General features: G+C 41.4%; 1 pseudogene; it reads left to right on the top strand.

Moving 5' to 3' along the window:
- Positions 1–742: 742 nt before the first annotated feature.
- LOC124880325 overlaps positions 743–21,898 on the top strand; it is a 99,019-nt pseudogene continuing 77,863 nt past the window's right edge.

Below are 21,898 nucleotides of genomic sequence, written 5' to 3' on the forward strand. Positions count from 1 at the left end.
ACCCATGGAGAGAGGGAAAGACCAAAGGCAAGAACCCTGAACTGAAAGTTCCGCCCTTGAAACACAAGGTGGAGAAACCGCCAATGATCTGGAGCAATGGGGACATGAACATTTGCGTCTGCCAGGTCGATAGACGTGAACCAGTTGCCCTGGGAGATTCCCTGCAGGACGTCCCTGGTGGTGGTCAACGTGAAAGGGCATGACCCTCAGGAAAGCATTCAGACCCCTGGGGTCTATCATTGGACAAAGACCGCCGGTCTTCTTGGGAACCAGAAAATAATCTGAATAAAAGCCCTCTGGATCCTCCAGGGGGTCCACTGGGACAATCGTACCCTTGGCCAGCAATGTGCAGATCTCTTGGTCCAGGGCCTGAGCCTTCATTGGGTCGCAGATGACCGTCAACTTGACCCGGCTGGGGACAGGAGGCTGGCGGCGGAACTGACGACGATATCCTTGGGATAGAGTGGACAACACCCACAAGTAGTTAGCAACGGAGTTGTCCCGGGGACAAAAATCTGACCGCCGGCTCCAAAGCATTACCGGTGGGCCCTCTGGCCCCGGGAAGGCCTGGGGAAATGCCGACCAGATTGAGCGGCCCAAACTGGGCGGGAAGTCTGGCTCCGACCATGGTCCCCCTGGGCCCGAGCTGGTCTTGGTGTAGGAGCCGTGCTTGTGGACCCCAAGAAAGGAACATGAGGGGGGAAGGACCCCCGAACAAGCTTGCTGCTGCACCAGCAGCAACATGCCGGTGGGTAGGCCTTTGGAGACTCACCAGCTGCTGCCTTATTTGGGAGACCTGGGCTGTGCGTTCCAAGGCCTCAAGCTCAGCTGAGCCAAAGAGCTCCCCCGGAACCACAGAAGAGCCCTCAGTGTTCTCCTAAAGGGCTCAGTCTAAGATGATTGCGCCAGTCACACATGGTGCCGAGCATGGACCAGCGTCGAGAGTATGCGCCCTAGCCTGGGCACCTGAGTCAGACAGGCAGCAACAGAGAGGTCAAATGGGCAGAAAATGCCATCGAGACCCTGTCGCGACAATAACAGCACTAAGCTACAAAAATGCCACTGGCGAGTCAACAAACAAGAAATAAATTAAAGCAAACAGTAAACTACTGCCGAAAAAAGTAAATGGACTCAGCATGAACAGAAAACGCCACTGGCGAGTCAACGATCAATGTATGAATGAAAACTAACAGTAATTCTGTTGAAAGAATAAAACAAACTCAGCACGAGCAGAAAACGCTAATGGTGAGTCAATAATCAAGAAATAAGGAACAGCAAAACCACTGTCGAAGAAATCAAATGGACTCAGCACGCCACTGGAGAGCCAAACAATCTCACCAGACAACAGCCAGTCTGGAGGAAAAGCAGCTTGTGCAGCCTCTGGAGGGCAAGATCCACCCACAGCTCTGACCACAATTGATGACGAGGCTACCAGCAGCAAGAGTAACGAGGAACAATGAATACAAGACAACACCTGCATTCAACTAACCTGCACGCAAGAAGAAAGAAGGGACTGAGCTCCCGGTGACATGTGACTATATAGACTCACGAGAGTCATCAGTAGGTCAGGTGACTTTGTTGTTATTCATTCTCGACCTGCGCATGCGCAACAATGATCATTCAGTGCTTGAAGCACCGCCTCTGACAGTAGGGATGAAATAGAACATCGAGGGTAAAAAGTGAAGGCTAACATTTGTGGCCATCCATAGTCAACCTCTCCAAGACAGACTGAATTACCCATGGATTCAGATTAGGAAAAGGAAAGAGAATCAGACTTTGAGCTTGAATTGAAATAATTTATTCACATTTTGGAAGTACGTTATCTCACTGAATTTCATTTATGCACCATAAGCACTGAGAACATCCTTGGTTCCAGAGTTTTTTGGTCTTAGATAGACAGTTGTTTAATGTGTTTTTTACAATAAAATTGTGTGGTTTGCAGTTATTTTACTTATTATTTATAAGAGCTTTTTATGAATTTTGTTGTGGATGCTCATTGTGGCCAATAAACCTTTGGGAGACAAGAAGGCTTTCTAAGACCAATACTTTAACTTTATCTGCATTTTATTGATCTAATAGCTTACATTTGAAATACCATCTGTTTTGCAGCTGTGTATTACCGTACCTGTTTGACAGGTCAGGGATAAAATGAATGTAATTGTTTTCTGTGCTTTTATTAACCTCAACTGAAACTACGTTGCCTTTAACTCTGAAGTGGGTGGAAAACAAGATTTTTTTACAAAGAAATATCTGAAAAATCTATCCTGCATTTATATGTATCCCCTTTTAATATGGTGCGCATAAATAAAATTGATCTGTTCTTTGAAGGCTTCAGAGACTTGTAAGAGAAGATTGGTGAACAGACAGCAGCATAGCAGACAGGTCAGGGATAAAGTTGTGAAATAGGTTCAATGTATGTTTTGTGTATAATGGAATTCATCAAGCTCTGTCGCCTCAACCAGCATTGTTCAATCCTCATCCGGCCAAGACACAGCAGTCCAGCTAAGCAGACAGGCTACGCAGTGAGAACATTAATCAGACTACAAATCTCGCCTCCATGGGAGAGTGGAAAGAAGAAAACCCTTGTCAGCCAAAATAACTCCCCTGTGCAGCCATGTAGGGAACCCAACAAAAATATGAAAGTAGGTGCCTTAGTCTAGAAACTAAAACAGAACTTTTTTTTGCCAAAATGTAAAATGCTATGTGTGTAGGAAAACCTAACATTGCAGATCACCTTGAACACTACTGTAAAACATAGTGGTGGCTACATCATGTTACGCTAACCCTTTTCTGCAGCAGAGAAAGAGAAGCTGGTCACAGTTTATGATAACATTGACAGAGCTAAATAAAGGCAGTCCAGGAAGAGGCCACAGAAAACTGGAGATTTGGGTGGATGTTCACCATTCAGCAGGACAGTGACTCTAAACATACAACTAGAGCAACAATGGAATCGCATATTAAAGTTAGAATGGACCAGTCAAAGTCCATACATTAATCAAATATAGAAATCGTGGCAAATCTTGAAATTGTATCCTCAAAGTTGGCCTCAATCCATTTGAATGGAGATTAAAATACTTTGCAAGGAAAAATGGGCAAAAAAATCTTTTTCAAGGTGTAAAAGATTGGACTTACAAACCCCAAAAGACTTGCTGCTGTAATTGAAGTAAAAAGTGGATTGACAAAGTATTGACACAGGATATTGACTATGTATACTCATGATGATTGAGGTTTATAAAGACTGGAATCCATCTCTTATCTTAATATGAAGTTGGAAAAGGGCCAGATTTGCACAAATAAATAACTTGTTCGCGTAATGTAAACAAATTATGGAACTAATTGCGACCTAAATAAAATGCTTTCATTTAGCAATAAATAATTTTGTTGAGTGACCTAAATGTAATTATTTTGGGTGATCATGATACATTTACCTTACTGTTACTTAATTACCAAGTCTCAATCCCACTAGATGTGTATGAGTAAATGTGATGAACTAACAATTTCCTTGGGCTATTTGAACTTGTACAGTATCCTTTTGAGATACTTAATTTTTGATGGTAGTTACAGCTACTTTTTATACTAGTACAATACACAAATTGATTGTAATGAACTTTTAGCACACCTAGGAACATTTCTAAATTCTTGGATTCTGCAAGTAGCTATAAATGCTCAAGTGGCTTTTAAAGAAATCAGTCTGCAACATACAACTTTGTACACATAGACACAATACTGCCACCTACTGTTTTGGAGTTGTAAGCAGAAATTATTTGCAATCATAACCCACTAAAATTAAGTAAAGTTTTAAGTTTTTCTAGTAAAAACTAGTAAAAAAAAATTGTTGCATCGTTGTTTATCGTTGCAGTGGCATTGATGTAGTGTGTTGTGTGGTTGCGGGGGGGCGTGGTGGGGGACGCCGGCCCCGGTTGCTTGCCGCTGGCCTGGGACTTCTTGCTGGGTGAGCTTGTCCCATCTTGGTGTGGGGTAGGGGGCTCCATTGTGGGTGCGGTGCTCGGTGGTGTCTGCCCTGCTGGGCCTGTGAGCGGGGGCTACAGTAGCGTTGCGTGGGGCCCTTGCCTTGCCATCGGGGTGTGCTGTGTGGTGTGGGGCAGGATGCGGCAAGGTTGCTTGGAGCGGGGCTGTGTGTGGAATTGCGCTGTGTGGGTGTGGCTTTGTTGGCTTTTTGGGGATGGAGCTCACCTGTGGGGGTGTGCCCCAGTGCTGTGGCGAGGAGATTCATGGTGTTTAGGTTCGGGGGTATGTGTTCGATATCTGTGTCCTGGTTGGGGGGTGGCCCTGTGTGGAAATTCATGTTGGGGTTCATTGGGGGTGAGGGACTCGTGGAGTTAGGATCGGAATTCATTGGGGGGTTGGGACTGTTTCATCCTGTGGCGGCTCTGGTTGGCGGGCTAGTTTGGACCATGTAACCCCTCTTTTGTACATGGCCCCCTCTCCAGATTAGGATGGGGGTCGCTGGGAACTGGGGTCCGAGCCAGGGTCGCTCTGGGTTCAGGCACAAGCCCAGGCTAGCCCAGCCCAGGTTCAGGTGCTTGGGCGGTCTCCACCCCAGAGGGAAGGGGACCACCTCCTGGGTCCGGGGCTGGTTGCCCTTGTGGGGTATGGGCACCTGGACCTGGGAATATAGAGTATTTATGGGGAGTGTGAGTGAGTGTACGACGTCCATTGTTGTTTGTCTTTTGTTGTTTTTATGTGTATACATGAGGATGGGAATGTGTGATTATGACTGTGTGCCTGTTTTTTTGTCAGGTTGGCTGTTGGACTGCTCCCTCCTGGATCAGTTTAGATCTATTTCCTTCCTGCCACACTACCTGCCGGTGGTTGGTGTCTCTGCCCGCTGGTGTACTTGTGGTTCTCGGTGCTTTGGTGTGTGCCGGCTCACTGCAAAAAGTATACCACACTGCTTGCCGAGGCCTGGATCACTGGAGTCTGTCAGGCCTCTGCTTGGGGAGTGACATGTCCCACGGTCTTGGGTCTCTGGGTTCATGGCTGGATCTGCTCGGGCGTAGACGGCTGCTGGCGGGGCCTGTGGGCTCGTCGCTGCAGCTCCCTGGGGCTTCTGCAGTGTGGCTGCTGGGTGGTTCCCCTGGGAGTCTCCCCTGCTCATCTGTGAGGGGGTAGCAGTAGTCCAGGCGACGGTTCTCCTGGGGTTCCTGTGCTCATGGGGGCCTTTGGATGTCTATGGCTCGATTCTCCTCCGTATCTGTCCCGGGTCCAAGGGGGCAAGTCTGTAGCTCCTCACACTCGCTATTTCATATTTTTATGGAGAAACCTTATATACACAAGTGCGCTCACACTCAGACCCACAGGTGTTTAGATTCAGGTGTTAACATATACACAAATGTTCGATATTGAGCCGCATTTACCACTAAATATATCTTGCATTCATTAGTACCGTGCATTTTTTGGTGAAAAAACTGTTAATATGAATGTTTCTGCAGATGATGAAGCAAGCAGGGTGTTATCTTGTATTCTCTTTATCCTTCTTTCTCTCCTCCATTCTTTTGTCCTTCTCTCCCCTTTTCCTTCTTGCCCCACCTCTCTCTCTTTCGTGTTTCTTATATTTTTCCTTTTCGTTTCTATCTCCGTAACAATTGAAATGATCCCAAAGCAGTTTCTCATAAAGTCTCTTTTATAAATATCAAGCAGAGCTCTAAAGCGTTAGCTGTAATGCTCCACTTGTGAAAGTTAATCTGTTGGGCTTTTTCTTGGAATTCTGACAACAATTCTGAGCGCTACTCTGCTGGACAGGACACAGTTTAAAAATATATATATTAAAATGTTGTATTTTAGGACAAAACTATGTGTTTTAAAACTATTCAAACACAAAACACAATTTTATATTGCAAAAGTTACATGTTAGAGTTGAGATAAGGTAAAACACCCAGTTCTCTTTTTTTGAATGTTGGTAATTTCACTCCTTTGACCATATTTATGATTTTTATTTAGAATAACACATTAAAATGCAAACAAGATGTATTGTTTTCACTTAGTGTATTTATTTGGCTGGTTCTTCACTATTTCTTCGTATACATGATTCAGGCATAAATAAATGCTGAATGTTTATTATGTGTCTGTATGCTCACTGTTACTCAGTTTTAATTCACTTCCATTTGCCTCTTGTGGAGCCCAGCTCAATAAAGCTTGTAATTTCCCAACCGCCCACTGTCTCATGCCCCCTTCTCTTCTCGCTCCCCCAACCACTCAGCGACAATAACCATCCACCAGGGGAGTGACGTCGGGGCGACCAATTGCAGGTCTGCACAAGAAGTCTGCCAGCAAATAGCTTTTTAATGCTTTGTACAATAGCCCAAAACAAAGCGAATTGTTGTTCATAGGCCATCTGAGGCCATTTAAGCGAATTTGATACATGGCTCACAGAGGTATCCAGGTGTCAAAGTCACAAAGGGATAAAAAGAGGAACAGAGTTATAGTGTAGCTGAACTTGTTTTAAGTAGACGGGGTTTAGGGATCTGTAAGTTGAATTGGCTCATCCAAGTGTAAATGTACATGGGTGTCTATCCTGATACAAAACCCTTGAACATTAGCTTGGCTTAAACAGTTGGATTTGAATTAGTCTTATTGTCTGATTTAACTACACAAGACAAAGGGTTTCTTCCAGTATGTATGTGATGCATGGGTAATAAGTTGGTCTATCCAGGTAGACAGGTTCTGTATTTCTATAAAACTGTGTAGTCAATTTGAATGAAACCTAAATAAAACATGACTGTTTTATTATAAGGTTTGTTGTGAATAAACTATGTTGAAAGATATCACAAGAAGGTGTCAATTCAAGCTGGGAAATGCATGCTGTAAGATAGTTATGAATGTGTCAGAAACTGTTGGAAATACATACAGTGCAGTAAAAATTGTCAGGTTTTGCTTTTTTTTTGTCACACTTAAATGTTTCAGATCAACAAAACAATTTGATTGAAAAGATATGACCCTATGTTAAGAAGTAACCCCCCCCCTTGTTTAGACAAGAATTAACTGTGATTAAGCACATTTTATGAAAAGTTGAGTTCACTTTCATCGGTCACATCCAGAGCTCATTACTGTCCGGCTTGTAGAATCAAGAGGTCACTTTCATAGAACCGCTAACAACATGAAGTAGGCCACAAAATCCCAAATAGCAACACATCATGCTCTGATCTAAAGCAATTCTTAAACAGAGAAGAAACAAAGCAATTTCTAAATCTTGGAACCCCAGTGAGAGCCGTTATCCACAAATGGAGAAAACATAGAAGAGTCATGAACCTTCTCAGCAGTCTACCAAGATTAATACATCCTGAGGTCACTAAGGAAAACAGGATAAGATCTTAAGCACTACAGGCCTCACTTGGCTCAGCTATATTTAGTGTTCATGATTCAACAATAAGAAAGAGATTGGGCAAAACGTATAGCTATGGAGAGTTTTAAAGTGAATAGAGCTGCAGAAAAAACACCCCAAGAGCCCAGCTCATATTTGCAAAAAAAAAAAAACAAATGGTGATCCCCAAGACATTTAGGAAACTTCTGTGAAAAAGGTATGTGTCCCATTACCATCTAGCATAACACTACTGCGGCGTACTGACAGCCAAGTTTGGTGGTGGTAGCATCATGGTTTGCTGCCTTAGGATTTAAAAGATGTTAATGCTTGAAAACCCTCCCAAGTGGCTGCAGAGAAAAGTGGGACAAAGTTATGTGAAAGACTCATTGCTTTACTCATTTGAGGCATCAATGCTTGAGGGCAGTTGTTGACACCAAGGGTGGCACAACTGGTTATAAGGTTTAGGGGCAGTTATGTGTTCACAATGCTCCAGGATGGTATAGAATGCCTTTTTTGGGTATTAAAAAAAATCACATTTAAAAAATAAACTGCCTTTTGTATTTAATCTGGTTATCTTTCACAATTATTACCTCCACCAAGGAGGTTATGTTTTTGTCGCTGGTGGTTTGTCTCTCTGTCTGTTTTTTAAAAATAAATAATAAATAATAATAATATGAACAGATTTAGAATAATATTTCAGACAAGGTGAGTATTAGGACAAGGAACAGATGACTAGATTTTGGTGGTTATGCTGAGCACCATCTGGATTCAGGACTTTTTTGAAGGATTCCTTATCATTTCGTCAACTTGGAATTTCCAAATGGTTCGTCACTCTGTCAGCAGCTGACGTACAGTGGCCAGAAGTCATCCAGAGTATAGCTTATATATAAAAAAAAAGCCGATAGCCCAATGGCCCTATTGCCTTGGAGGATTATCTAGTTAAAATTTGTTTTCTTATGTACATCTTTAGGTGTGACAAAAAGTAAAAGAAGGAGCAGTCCATAAAGGGGCAAATACCTTTTCAGAGCACTGTATCTGACATAAGGGGTTATCTCAAAATAATATAATGAGTTGAGCTGGAAGGAACTGCATGTCATTAGATTTGGTTGTCACTTTTATGGTTGTGAGGGTGTGAGGGAGGTATTTGTATATAATCGCTAAGCTGGCAACCCTGGTTGTTGGCTGATTATGTTTTATTTTAAATAATAAGCAGTAATTTAAGGTAACATGCAAAATGTAAGACAGCCAATGTTATCAGAAAATAATTCCATGTCAGGTAACTTTATTTACAACAAATGCTATGTTTCCAACCACAGATCACAGTTTGACCATCTGCCCTAACCCATCAACATGTGCTGCATCCGCTACCGAGAGTCAGCCCTCTTGCAGGGCGCATCCAGGACCTCGCTTGAATAATATTAATTAAACCTTCCAAACTAATTGTGTGTTACTTTTTGCTGTCAACCAATTATGTTTTAAACTCTTGGGGAGAAGCAAGAGCCCCCTGCTCACTGTGAAAATCCAGCTGTCACTGAATTTCAATAAGCATGTATTTAATTAACATACTATGTCGCTGGAGCGTATCAGTATTTATTCCTCTTACAGACAAGACAGCAGTGGGTTTGTTCTCTGCACAGCTAAAGATGCCGGAGAAGCATTTGACTGAGCATCTATAAAACAGTTTGCCTTTCAAATGCAGCAGAGAACAGTGTGCTTAAAACAACAGATATCTTTAAAATACCTGGCATGGTGGCATTCTAAATAAACTTTCTCTGATAGGCAATAGTGATGCCCTGTAGTGGGAGCATCCAATTCAAATAGGATCAGTTGGTTAGAAGCAGATATTGATGGGAGTTTTGCTTTCTCCCCACCATTTGTTTGTCTCAGCATCAGTCCTGTGTTGTCCTTTTATCAAGCACTAGTTCTGACTGCACAACAAAAATCATCCATCATCTAGATTTACCCCTGCTACCCTAATATCTAGCAGACAGTCTAATGCCATAACTCTACAGGCGACAAATGCATTTTGGAGCAAAGGGATGTGTGTGAGAGAGGGAGTGTATGCACAAATTTCCTTGCCTTGTGAGTGTGCACACAGTAACAATGAGCACAAGGAGTGGGGAGGGGCGATATAATAGTGACAGAGCAAGCTAAACTCAAACTCTAGCTGTCATGCCACAGGCAACTGGCCGAATATTTTTTCACTCCCTGTTTTGCTGGGTCAGCAGAAAAAGTGCACAAAGCAGCATCAATTGATTCATCCATGATATCAGGAGCAGGAGAAGGCCTATCCCTTCTCAGCAAGCCCTCCTCCCTTCTCTCCTTTTATTCCACCTGCCTCCTCAAAGCGCTGTCACACATAATGAGGCCATAGCTGCGGAGACGGAGCGAGCCCAGGAGAAGCCGAGACAGGCGCTGCGACACCAAAAAACAGAAGCCACTCAAGGCACGGTGGACCACAATGGAAAAGGATACATATTTTAACATAATGCTCCTCCCCAACCTTCACGCAGAAAAAGAGGTGCGTATTATTCAATGATGTGTCTAGCGAGCCGGGGGTCCCTCATGGGCTGCAAGGTCACCAATCCAAATGATGTCACAAGTGTCCCAGCTAATGGCTACCTACAGGGAGAGGTTTAGGAATAGTTAGGGAGTTGTTTTGCTATACAGGGCACAGCAGGTCTGCTTAGAAGAAAATTCAAGGACTTTTTGTATGTCAGAAGGCACTAGTCTGGAAAAAGATTCCTCTATGAAATGTGATAATCTCCTTGGGCAACAAAAAAACGTAAAACCGGAATTATTTTTCCCGTTCTCACAAAAAAAGTCCAGTTCACTTTAATGTAAATGTGGATACATGATTGAATCTGTCTGCAGGATGAGACAAGATGTAAATGAGTAGCTCTCAAGTACCTGTGTTCAGGAACCATGTTTATTGTCAGCTAGCTGTTTAATAAATCCCCTTTTTTAATTTTGCATATAACCAGCTCAGTTGGTAGAGGTTTGTGAAGGCATCAACTGAAGCAACCAGAAAGGTGTGCAGACTGATAAGCACATACTTGCCAGTGTTCTCGTTTAGTTTAAAAATGCTTCCTCTCAGGAAAACGTATTCATATTACTTGAACTTGAAAGCTGAAGACGTGGCATATATTTACATTCAGTCCCCTGAGTCAATACTTTATAGAACCAGCTGTCACTGTAATTACAGCTACAAGTCTTTTTGGTTATGTCTCTACCAGTTTTACACATCTAGGGACTGACATGTCTGGCCATTTTTCTTTGTAAAATAGTTTAAGCTCCATCCAACTGGATTGAGAGCACCTGTGAAGATCAGTTTTTAAGTTTAGCCAAATATTTTGAATGGGATTTAGCAATGGAATGTAACTGGTTCGTTCCAACTCATGAAAATGCTTTGATTTAAACCATCCCATTATTTCTGGCTGTATGTTTAGGATCGTTGATGTCTTGGACTTTCTTCATGATATTCTTCTGCAATGTCAAATCCCCTATCCCTGTTTCAAACATCTTCACATCTTTCTTCTGGACCTGCTTGCTGTGTCCATTGGTCTTCATGACGCACTTTCCTCAGTAATGTTCTCTAACAAACATCTGGGGCCTTCAAAGGAGAGCTGGATTCATGCAGAGATTAAATAACATATATGTGGAGTCCATGTTTTAAAAACGCAACTTCTTTTGTAGTTGATTTCATTTAAGGGCATCCGAGTAAAAGGGGCACAATTCAAATGCATGACACACTTTTCCAATTTGTATCTGGAAAAGGTTCAACTTCACATTTCTTCACTACTTTGTGTTGATTTTCGTTGTCCGATGTGATAACCCCTCCCTCCTACTTCCCTATTTCTAAGGGGATTGCTCAATCCAGCTCTCCATCCAACGGATCTGGAATTCCCTAAACCTGGAAGGTTTTACTAAGCAGGTTTACTGGAAAATCTGTTTAAGCTGGTGTCAGGAAATGACACGCCTAACCTCTAACAGCCTGCATCCAAAAGTCTCGCTCTCGTCGACTGGTGGTCTGGAAAACTGAGTAGCCCACAGCAGTCATCCACTCCTCGACAGTCACTTCCATTAATGGCTGCTCATTCCCTATTTTACAACTTGCAATTGGTATATGGGTTAGGTTGATTTTAGTGGCTCAGCACGAGCCCCAAGGGCATTGGTTTAACAAGTTTGGCTTAAGGCAACCCATAAAAACTTCCTAAAATCATTTGGAACCAGGCAACACGACTTTTTACCACCACTGAAAAACCCAAAAATAAGGTGACTCAAATAATTGACTGTTCAAAATAGATCTTGAATTTTATATGCTTTCTTTAATTAGTAATGCTTTTGCAGGGGTCAGTAACAGCTTAACAAAAACTTAATAATTTGAATAATAAAAATAAATCAATCAATCTAACCTATCTTTTCCTAATGCTGAAACTGGTAAGGCAGAAGAGGCTCTGGAGACGGAGGCTCACCATGGATCCGACTGGAATTATTTCTTTAGTAGGCAACTAGTGATTGTCTTCTTGGGTGAAAGGCAAATCTTCAGTTCTCTTCCTCTAAGTGGACAGGCGCTGATGCTCGGGGATTCGATGGTCAAGTTGGAAAACAATAAAAAAAAAAATTAAATGTAAAAAACAGAAACTTTGTTGGCATATGTTTCAAAGGTCGGTAACTTCCAGAGGCTCAATAGTTGAAGGAAACCTTTGAGATGTAATTGAGGTTGGTTCAGGACTACCAGTAGCCTGAAACTTAGAGCAACCAGTTATTCACTGACCAAGTTCACTTCAGTTGTCTTGGTAAAAATGCAACAATGAAATTCAGATTATCAATTTTGAGTTGCAGCTCTTCGCAGGGCATACGGGTTGATCTTCTTTATAATGTAGAATTTGTCAGTGGGCTGCGTCTCCAGTCTTCTGATTCATCTGTAGCTTCTTTCTCCGTCCAATCTTGTTCGCTGGTCTTCTGCGAGGAAACAACCCCGTTTCTTTGTTTGGCACAGTTTTTATATTGCAGATAGCCTCACTGCTCATCCCCTGTTGCCGGGCAAGATATCCCATCATTGAGTTACGTGGTCACTGTGACTTTTCGGTGCCGTCTCCCAGCCTCCATAGACAGAATTGTAAACAGCGTGCAGCTGGCTCCCTATGTTATGACTTTTGCCTGTTTTTTGACCTTCACGACTCCTGCTCCCATCCTGGTGCCACGACTTTTGCCTGTTTTTCGACCTTCACGGCTCCTGCTCCCATCCTGGTGCCACGACTTTTGCCTGTTTTTCGACCTTCACGACTCCTGCTCCCATCCTGGTGCCACGACTTTTGCCTGTTTTTCGACCTTCACGACTCCTGCTCCCATCCTGGTGCCACGACTTTTGCCTGTTTTTCGACCTTCACGACTCCCGCTCCCATCCGGGTGCCATGACTTTTGCCTGTTTTTCGAACTTCAGACTGATGAAAAACAGCGTGCAACTGGCTTCTCGTTTCTCGCTTCCATGCTTGTTATAACTTGAGCTTGCTCGTTGACCTTCCATCCATCCCCAGTTCCCGTGAAGCTGGCTCTCCTCTGCCCCTCCTGTCCTGATGTTATGACTTTGCCTCTGGCTCCTAGAACATGGTGCCCTCCTTATATGCTCAGCCTCAAGCTTTCTAACACAGTATTTCTCTGCTCCTAGCCCTCACACCAGTTATAGCTAAAACAAAAACATCACTTCATTTTTATTCATGCATCACAGTTGATTAATATTACCCCTCTTCATCACATTTTATAATTGTAGAAACATAGAAAATCATCATACATTTTTCTTTGATTATACTTGTAGTTTTCTACTTCTGAAAAATATAAGACAGTCACAGTTAATGTATGACTCCATACAGGCCTCTTCAGTCCTCAGTTCCAGAGTGTGAAGATATACTCATTTTACTGTTTCATGACATCTTATCCATGTAATATGATCATTATTTAATTGATACTCTAAAGATTAGGCTCGCATTTCATATCATATCATATGTGATTGTTGTTAACTCAATCATAGTGATACACTTCTGCAAAAGAAAGAAGAATTAAAACATACACCAAATGGGCCCCCCAGACTATAGCTTTAAAATGTGAACATTTACTGCTGTATATTTCATTGATCTAATTATGAGGGTTTAATTAATTTCTGCATGGATACATGGAAGGATCTCACCTCATTTTGACATGATCTACATCATAAAATTCCAATGAAATAAATTACGTAAGTGCTTGTTCGATGACAAAATGTGGAAAATGCCAGTCCACTGTCTGCAACAAATGTACTTTTTTTTCTTCATGCACACAAGAACTTAAAAGTGGAGTCCATGCTTTCCCATCTTCTCCGGCTTTATCCAGCGATCTAAAATGTTCATTTTAGTGACAAGAGTTATCATGTCAACCTAAGATAAGTAGGGATATTGTAAAGTTAAGTAATTACCAGAAACACGTGATTAGAATGTCATCTGGATGACAAGGGCTAATTAGTGCCGTCCTTTCTTGTCATCCCTGCTCCGATGACAGTCCATAATGGCAGGGGACCAAAACCCTGTTGTGAACTATGCCTACAATGGAACACACAGATGAGATGGCCCTCTTACTAATTTGTGTCACTTCCCTCATAATAAGTTTTCAACAGACCTTGTATTAAGCTCCATTCCCACAACGGTTCGCCTTTCCTGCGACCTCCACTCCCTTTTTTTGTCAAACTTGCTTCAGTGAGCAATGAATCCGCAGCTCAGCGACAGCAGTGACAAAGTCACTTTATGTGTCTGCCAAAGAGCGCTGAAACTTTGCTTCTTAAGATGCCTGAGTTCAGACAAACCGCACAATGCAGTGATGAGTTATGAGGCACAGTCAGAAACACAGCGGGATGCTTGCTTTTGTACACATACAAAACTTCTCAAATGGTTTAAATTCAACTCTGCAGCAAAGCAAACAATGCAAAATCAGCGATTGCAGAAGGCACCTTCTCCAATCACTGGGGCTTTATACATATTTCTTTTTAAGGTTTTGTATGCTAAAGTATTTGTCAGTCTTTGTTGTTGCTTATTCTTTAGTTGGTTTGCTTTGTGAGCTATCTATGTATTAATTTTTGAATAAAATAATAAAAATATACTTGAAGGGTCAAACTCACTGATATCTTATCTTATTTTTATCCATCTTCACTCTAGAGCATGATGTTGTCATCGCCATGTTTCACTGTGTGTACGATGTTGCGACGATAAACTGTGCTATTTTTATGGCATACAGCTGAAATTGTGGCCCAAAGGTTCAACTAACATTATCAGTTTTAAATTCATTTTCAATCCATGTTAATATTTTGTTGGAATCAAAGACTTCTGTCTTGTAACCATACTCCTTAATCCAGACAAATAGAAAATACATAAGAATGTTTTCACATGTTGAACCCTCTTGGTGATCTTGCTGGCTGGTTTGCATCTGATTTTTCCACAGTTTTTTTTGACAAACATTCCTGTTACTTTAGAACAATGACATCTTTTTGATGCTTTGGAACCTTTCCGCTAACTATGGCTTCAATGTGATGATGCAAAAATCTTACTAAAACATCTGAACTTTATTTCAGGTTTTTTACAGTCTATGTGTTTTGGAACATGAGTACGTAAGAACAATGAATGCTGAAATTGAAGCAAAAGGTGCTTCAACAGAGCATTGTTATTACAGGGTGAATAATTATGCAATCAAGAATTTTTTTTTTTTGTAAATATTTCCCACTACATATTAGTTTTTTTTTCAATTGTACAAAATATACAGTGTGTCATATTATTAAAAAGAAAAAGGTGTTTTACTACATAAAACATTTTTCGTAACCCAAGGACACACAAGTAAAAGTGTTTCATTGTTAACAGAGAACAGAGCAGTTGGAAAATGGACGGGATAGCTCAGTGCTTACAATTGAACAGATTCCACAAAGTAAAGCAACAGTCAAGTAGCATGTTTAGGAGCGAGAAGGACATTTGTTTCTTTGGCGAAGCAGTGTCACACCACAAACCAGCAAACTGTTCAGAAAAAGAGCTTCAACTAAACAAGCTGTGAAGTCTGAAGGGCATTTCAAGTAGATTCAATACAGCAGCCAAATATGATGTGTTAACACTGCCTGAACACTGCAGTCAAGGTGAAGCTTCCACCTGTTTCTAATTAAACATAGCTGCAAACAGTTTCTTTAGGTAACTTTTCACACCTACTATGTCAAACATGGTGCAAGTGTATGATAACACTGTAGGTTATTTTACAGGTTATAGAGTCTGAATTCAATCAACACAAGAATGTAAAGGAATTCAAACCCCTTAAACGTTTCGACATTTTGTCATGTTACAACTTAAAACATACTTTGTTTTTTGATTTTATGTGATAGGCCCCCCCACTCTTTGTTTTGTCAAACTCCAGTCCTTGAGGGCCTGTGTCCTGCAACTTTTAGGCTATGATCCCACAGCAGGGTTTGATGCTCAATTCAGCTTTTTTGTTGAAATCCAATTTTTTTGTATCGAGGGTTGAAACAACTAATTAAATGCGACCGCCATCAGACTGTAGTACGTAGACGTCACACAGCAGCACACTGTTTAAGGATGTAATATTGGATGTCGGCATTTCTGTGTTATTATTAAGTAGTTGAACAATGGGAGCTGACGATATTATGACCAGATCATAACAAGACGAAGAAAGGTGAGAAAAAAGAGAGCACAACTATTATCAGTGGCCTTTTGTGGAGCATTGACTGCTTCCTCTGTAGAGAAGCCTGTGTGGATGCAAAGTCAGAGCTAGGACAATGACGTGAAAATCAAATGAAATGTGAAATGACCGTTCAGACTGCAGACACTTTGATAGCTATCAAATACACATACGATTTAGTACCAAGTGGCACAATTCTGTTTTTTTTTTAGAGGTCAAAAGGTCGGAATTTGAACATTCTGACTGCCATGAAAAAATCGGATATGGGTCGCAAATGCCTACTGTGGAAATGTAGTCTTGGATATGCTTTAACACACCAAAATCAATTAATTTGGTAATTAAGGTAGGAGTCTGTAGTGTTTGACCACTTGGTGACGAGGTAATTCAGCCATTTTATTCAGGTATGTTAAACCCAGATAATAGCTGATCTATCAACAGATTCTCCCACCTGAGTAATTGATTTCTGCAGCTCCTCCAGAGTTACCTTGAGCGTCTTTGCTGTTTCTCTGATTAATGCTCTCCTTGCTTGACCTGCCATTTCAGGTGTCCAGCCAATCTCTTGATAGGTTTGCAGTTGCCGTTTTTCAAATGGTGGATTGAATATCTGTGCGAAGTTCATTGCAATTTTTGGGACTTAACCATGCTTTCAACTTCTCCATAACTTTCGTTCAGACCTGTCCACTGTGTTCCTTGGTCTTCCTGATGCTATTTGTTCACTAATATTTTCTAACAACTCTCTGAGGCCTTCACAGAACAGCTAGATTTATACATAGGTCTTCACTAATAAAGGCTTCTGAGGGTAGTTTGCACTGGCCTTTATTTAAAGGTATCACAGTAAAGGTTAGTAAATAAAATAACAATCACAATTTATAATTTGTGTTGGTCTAGCACATACAATTGCAACAAAAACATTGAAGTTTGAGGCTACAATGTAACAAACTGTGGAAAAGTTCAACCGCTGTGAAAACCTTTTTTTTTTTTATGTCAGAGAAGATTTCATCAATCTTGAGGTTAGATTAAATGAAAAACAAACCTTTTCTCTCCTTACATGTCTGCCCTAACACAAAAAGAGCACAAACATTGTATTCCACTAATGAGGCCCACTGTCATACAGAGTTGCAGTGTATTGCAACAGGCGTTCTGTTTGTTAATTCCAGGAATTCTTTGTTTAGGAGTGATCTGTGTGGTCATGTCAGATGACAACAACATCTGTTCCCAATTTCAGTATGGCACCCGCACATCACGGAACAGCAACAGCCCCCGAAAGTCATACAAAGGAGTTAGTGAACTATTGTACGCTGAGCAAAACAATTAATTACAGCTGGTGTGGTATGATGTGTAAACGAAATAAATTCCCTATCAAATTATCTTGGGATATTTCGGGCAACTGAACTGCAGAGAGGAGCGCCGAGCACCAGTAAGCAAGCGGGAGAGGAGAAGCCGAAGGGGATACATTGATTAATTGCACTGATGTTGGCGGCATTTAAAAGAATGCACACACATAAATAAAAAGGAGTGTAAAAGTTTTACTTGTGTTGCTGGGATCTCCTATTTATTAGCAATTGTTTACATGATCAGACAAATCAGTTTGCAGAGATAAAAAAAAAGTCCACAACAGAGGTGGCTGAGACAGATTGACTCTTACAGAATCATCACCAAACCCTGCAGTTTCCCTATACCGCTCCGTGAAGCTTTATAGCTTCTTTTCCTCTCATTGCTTTTGTTTTAAAACCTGTTTTTCTGTTTTAATACACACAACTGCTTTCACTGGGCTGTTTTCAGCCACAGCAGGCAGCTGCTTTCAGCTAAGAAACTCCTAAAACAACACACGGAGCACCACCTGTTTAGCACGGAACAAGATAAGAAAAAATATAACAGACAAGTTTGTGAGTGCACTGTAAGAGATGACTGTCAGAGGTACTTTAAAGTGGAAGTTTGTTGAAACCTAAACCAGGTCTAAAAGGTGACAGAAAACTGAGCTGAAGTGTTCAAGTGTGCACAAAAGTGTAATTTAACATAGGCCTTTAACTTAGGCCTTCTCCACATGTAGGCGGATATCTGGGAAAACGAATAACTTTTCATGCGTTTGGCCTTTCATCGATGCATAAACTCCATTTTACATCACTAAAAACGAATAATTCTGAAAACTCCGGCCAAAGTGGAGGTTTATAAAAACTCAGTTTTTGAGCCTGCGTGTGTACATGATCAAACTGACTTTTACGGTTCAGCACATCGCTGACAAATATTGTGGCACTGACGTCAAATGTGCGGCCATTGTTTATAGACTCGTTTGTACAGTGGAGTAAAAATGAATGATGAACAATTCCCAGTCGACACTATCTTGTGTTTTTTCAGCTTTATATTCTAAAACTATTTAAAGAAGTTCAACTTATTTTTCTGTCCACACAAACGAACCTCCAGGCGCCATGTTTTATACCTAAGAGGAAGTCCTGATTGTTTTGAAGGATTCTGAATGGCTGACATAGGTTTAATTTTTGAGGTATACTGCCCCACACGCGTCTGGAGTGTTTAACACAACACTTAGTGGCATATTTCTGCAGGTTTTGGATGAAAACTTTTCTGAAAAACCTCACGTGTGTACGATATTATTTTTAAAAACGATGTAGGGGAGCTATTCGTTTTTTTTTAAATACCCTGCTACGTATGTGCAAGTTTGGGTCATGACTGAAAGAACGAGATCCCGGATACAAGTGGCTGAAATGAGCTTCCTCCGTAGGGTGGCCGGGCACTCCCTTAGAGACAGGGTGAGGAGCTCGGCCATCCGGGAGGGGCTCGGAGTAGAGCCGCTGCTCCTCCACATCGAGAGGAGCCAGTTGAGGTGGCTCGGGCATCTATACTGGATGCCTCCTGGACGCCTTCCTCGGGAGGTGTTCCAGGGTCCGGTCACCTCTTCTCGTTGTGCAGCGTTTTCTGCCACACTTTTTCCTTCCCACAGACTTCCCACTGAAGTGCCTTGATACAGCACTCTGGGAACAGCCTATTCATTCAGAAATTTCTTTCTGTGTCTTACCCTCTTGCTTGAGGGTGTCAATAGTGGCCTTCTGGACAGCAGTCAGGTCGGCAGTCTTACCCATGATTGGGGTTTTGAGTGATGAACCAGGCTGGGAGTTTTAAAGGCCTCAGGAATCTTTTGCAGGTGTTTAGAGTTAACTTGTTGATTCAGATTATTAGGTCCATAGCTCGTTTAGAGACCCTTTTAATGATATGCTAATTTTGTGAGATAGGAATTTTGGGAACATCCCTTTCAGACAGCTTCCTCTTGCATCCACAGTTAATCCTGTTGGATGTGGTTCGTCCTTCTTGGTGGTATGCTGACATTACCCTGGATACCGTGGCTCTTGATACATCACAAAGACTTGCTGTCTTGGTCACAGATGCGCCAGCAAGACGTACACCAACAATTTGTCCTCTTTTGAACTCTGGTATGTCACCCATAATGTTGTGTGCATTTCAATATTTTGAGCAAAAGTGTGCCCTTACCCTGCTAATTGAACCTTCACACTCTGCTCTTACTGGTGCAATGTGCAATCAATGAAGACTGGCTACCAGGCTGGTCCAATTTAGCCTTGAAACCTCCCACACTAAAATGACAGGTGTTTCAGTTTCATTGTCCATTCCCTGTATTTCACTTGGTGAATTGAGTTACTGAAATAAATAACTTTTTAGCAATATTCACATTTATTGAATATGACTTCTGAAGGTTTTGCCTATGCAATTCCTCTATGGACAATGAATTGGGTTTTTCACACATAAGGCTGGTTCAATTTAGCCATGAAACCTCCCACACTAAAATGACAGGTGTTTCAGTTTCATTGTCCAACCCCTGTATTTTGGACTTGATCATCACTAAGGGTCTAAACATTTCCAAGGTGTCTGTAACTGATGTTGCCCTATCTGACCACTTTTCTGTTATTTTTCAAAGCATCATCTCCAATGGCTCAGTTTGCTAAAGAGACATTATAAGAAAACGCATCTTTAAGGACGGTGCTGCTGAAACCATTAACCAGATTTACTCTTCTACCTCCACTTTGCCCTGTAACACTGTACAGGTCCTTCTCAAAATATTAGCATATTGTGATAAAGTTCATTATTTTCCATAATGTAATGATGAAAATTTAACATTCATATATTTTAGATTTATTGCACACTAACTGAAATATTTCAGGTCTTTTATTGTCTTAATACAGATGATTTTGGCATACAGCTCATGAAAACCCAAAATTCCTATCTCACAAAATTAGCATATTTCATCCGACCAATAAAAAAAAAGTGTTTTTAATACAAAAAACGTCAACCTTCAAATAATCATGTACAGTTATGCACTCAATACTTGGTCGGGAATCCTTTTGCAGAAATGACTGCTTCAATGCGGCGTGGCATGGAGGCAATCAGCCTGTGGCACTGCTGAGATCGTATGGAGGCCCAGGATGCTTCGATAGCGGCCTTTAGCTCATCCAGAGTGTTGGGTCTTGAGTGTCTCAACGTTCTCTTCACAATATCCCACAGATTCTCTATGTGGTTCAGGTCAGGAGAGTTGGCAGGCCAATTGAGCACAGTGATACCATGGTCAGTAAACCATTTACCAGTGGTTTTGGCACTGTGAGCAGGTGTCAGGTCGTGCTGAAAAATGAAATCTTCATCTCCATAAAGCTTTTCAGCAGATGGAAGCATGAAGTGCTCCAAAATCTCCTGATAGCTATCGGCCCTTCTCCACAATCTTCCTCAGGGTCCGGTCACGTCTTCTATGACTTCTGAAGGTTTTGCCTATGCAATTCCTCTATTGACAATGAATTGGGTTTTTCACACATAAAGCTAGTTAAAGCATTTCCAAGTTGTGTGAAATGCTAGAAATTCAGGTTGCTGTTATCGAGGTGCCAATGTTAAGAGATATTTTTCTGTCACAAGCCAAAGGCTTATGTATTAATGAGACCTCCCAATTATCTGCATGCAGAGATTCATGCATGCAGATCCTAATTAAAGTGTAACGCTGATGAATATAATTTCAACATGCAGTGGCCATCTGTATGAGAATGTTGCAAGGAGAACAACTTGCAGCCTTCCTGTACAAAGAGGCTTGGAAATGTTCACCAAAAGCCCAGAAACATAGGAATAAAAAGTGTAAAACTACATGTTCTTGTGTTTGTTGTACAAATAATTGTTCAGTTGTTATATTGACTGTTGGTATTAAAAGAAACACATAAAACATATTTTAAACAACCTTTGAGCCTCAATGAATGTGAATATTAGGCTCTAAATGATTGGAAACCCAGTCTGGCATCAAAACCTTTGAACATAGACACGGTCTGTAACTGGCTTACAATTGGTCCCTGTACGCCCAGAGGGGTTTGAGAATGACCAGCTTCTCCACCCTCCTATGTTTCCTGAGGGGGTAGAGGACAAGTCACCTCACCCATAGACCTATCCTGCCTCATCCAGAGACTTCTCCCAAGGACTATAAGGGGTTAAAGGATAGTCTACCCAATACTTAATGAGGTGCAAACAGGTTCTCCTATCATAGCTTCTCTATCAAGAGATTTGAGATTTCTCTGTAGGCACCTGAGGTTCATCCTTGGATATGGAGACCTCCAGGTCCTCCTCCAGAGCTAACTGTTTTTGGTAATTTATTTGTTTCAGTGCACCAAACTTTATATTTATATCTATGTTTCATATTTAAAATATGTTTAAATATAACTGTCTTTCACACTAAGACCTTGAGTTCCTGAAGCATTGTCGATACATGCCCTATATAAGTAAAAGTTGACTGAGACTGATGTTTAATATTCAGTTACAATCAGAAAAGACATGTGCCTGGAGAATAACTCAAGATCCAGGTTGTCATTTTTGCTTATACTTAGA

The sequence above is a fragment of the Girardinichthys multiradiatus genome, chromosome 14, assembly GCF_021462225.1.
Source record: "Girardinichthys multiradiatus isolate DD_20200921_A chromosome 14, DD_fGirMul_XY1, whole genome shotgun sequence".
In the NCBI taxonomy this organism is placed as follows: Eukaryota; Metazoa; Chordata; class Actinopteri; order Cyprinodontiformes; family Goodeidae; genus Girardinichthys; species Girardinichthys multiradiatus.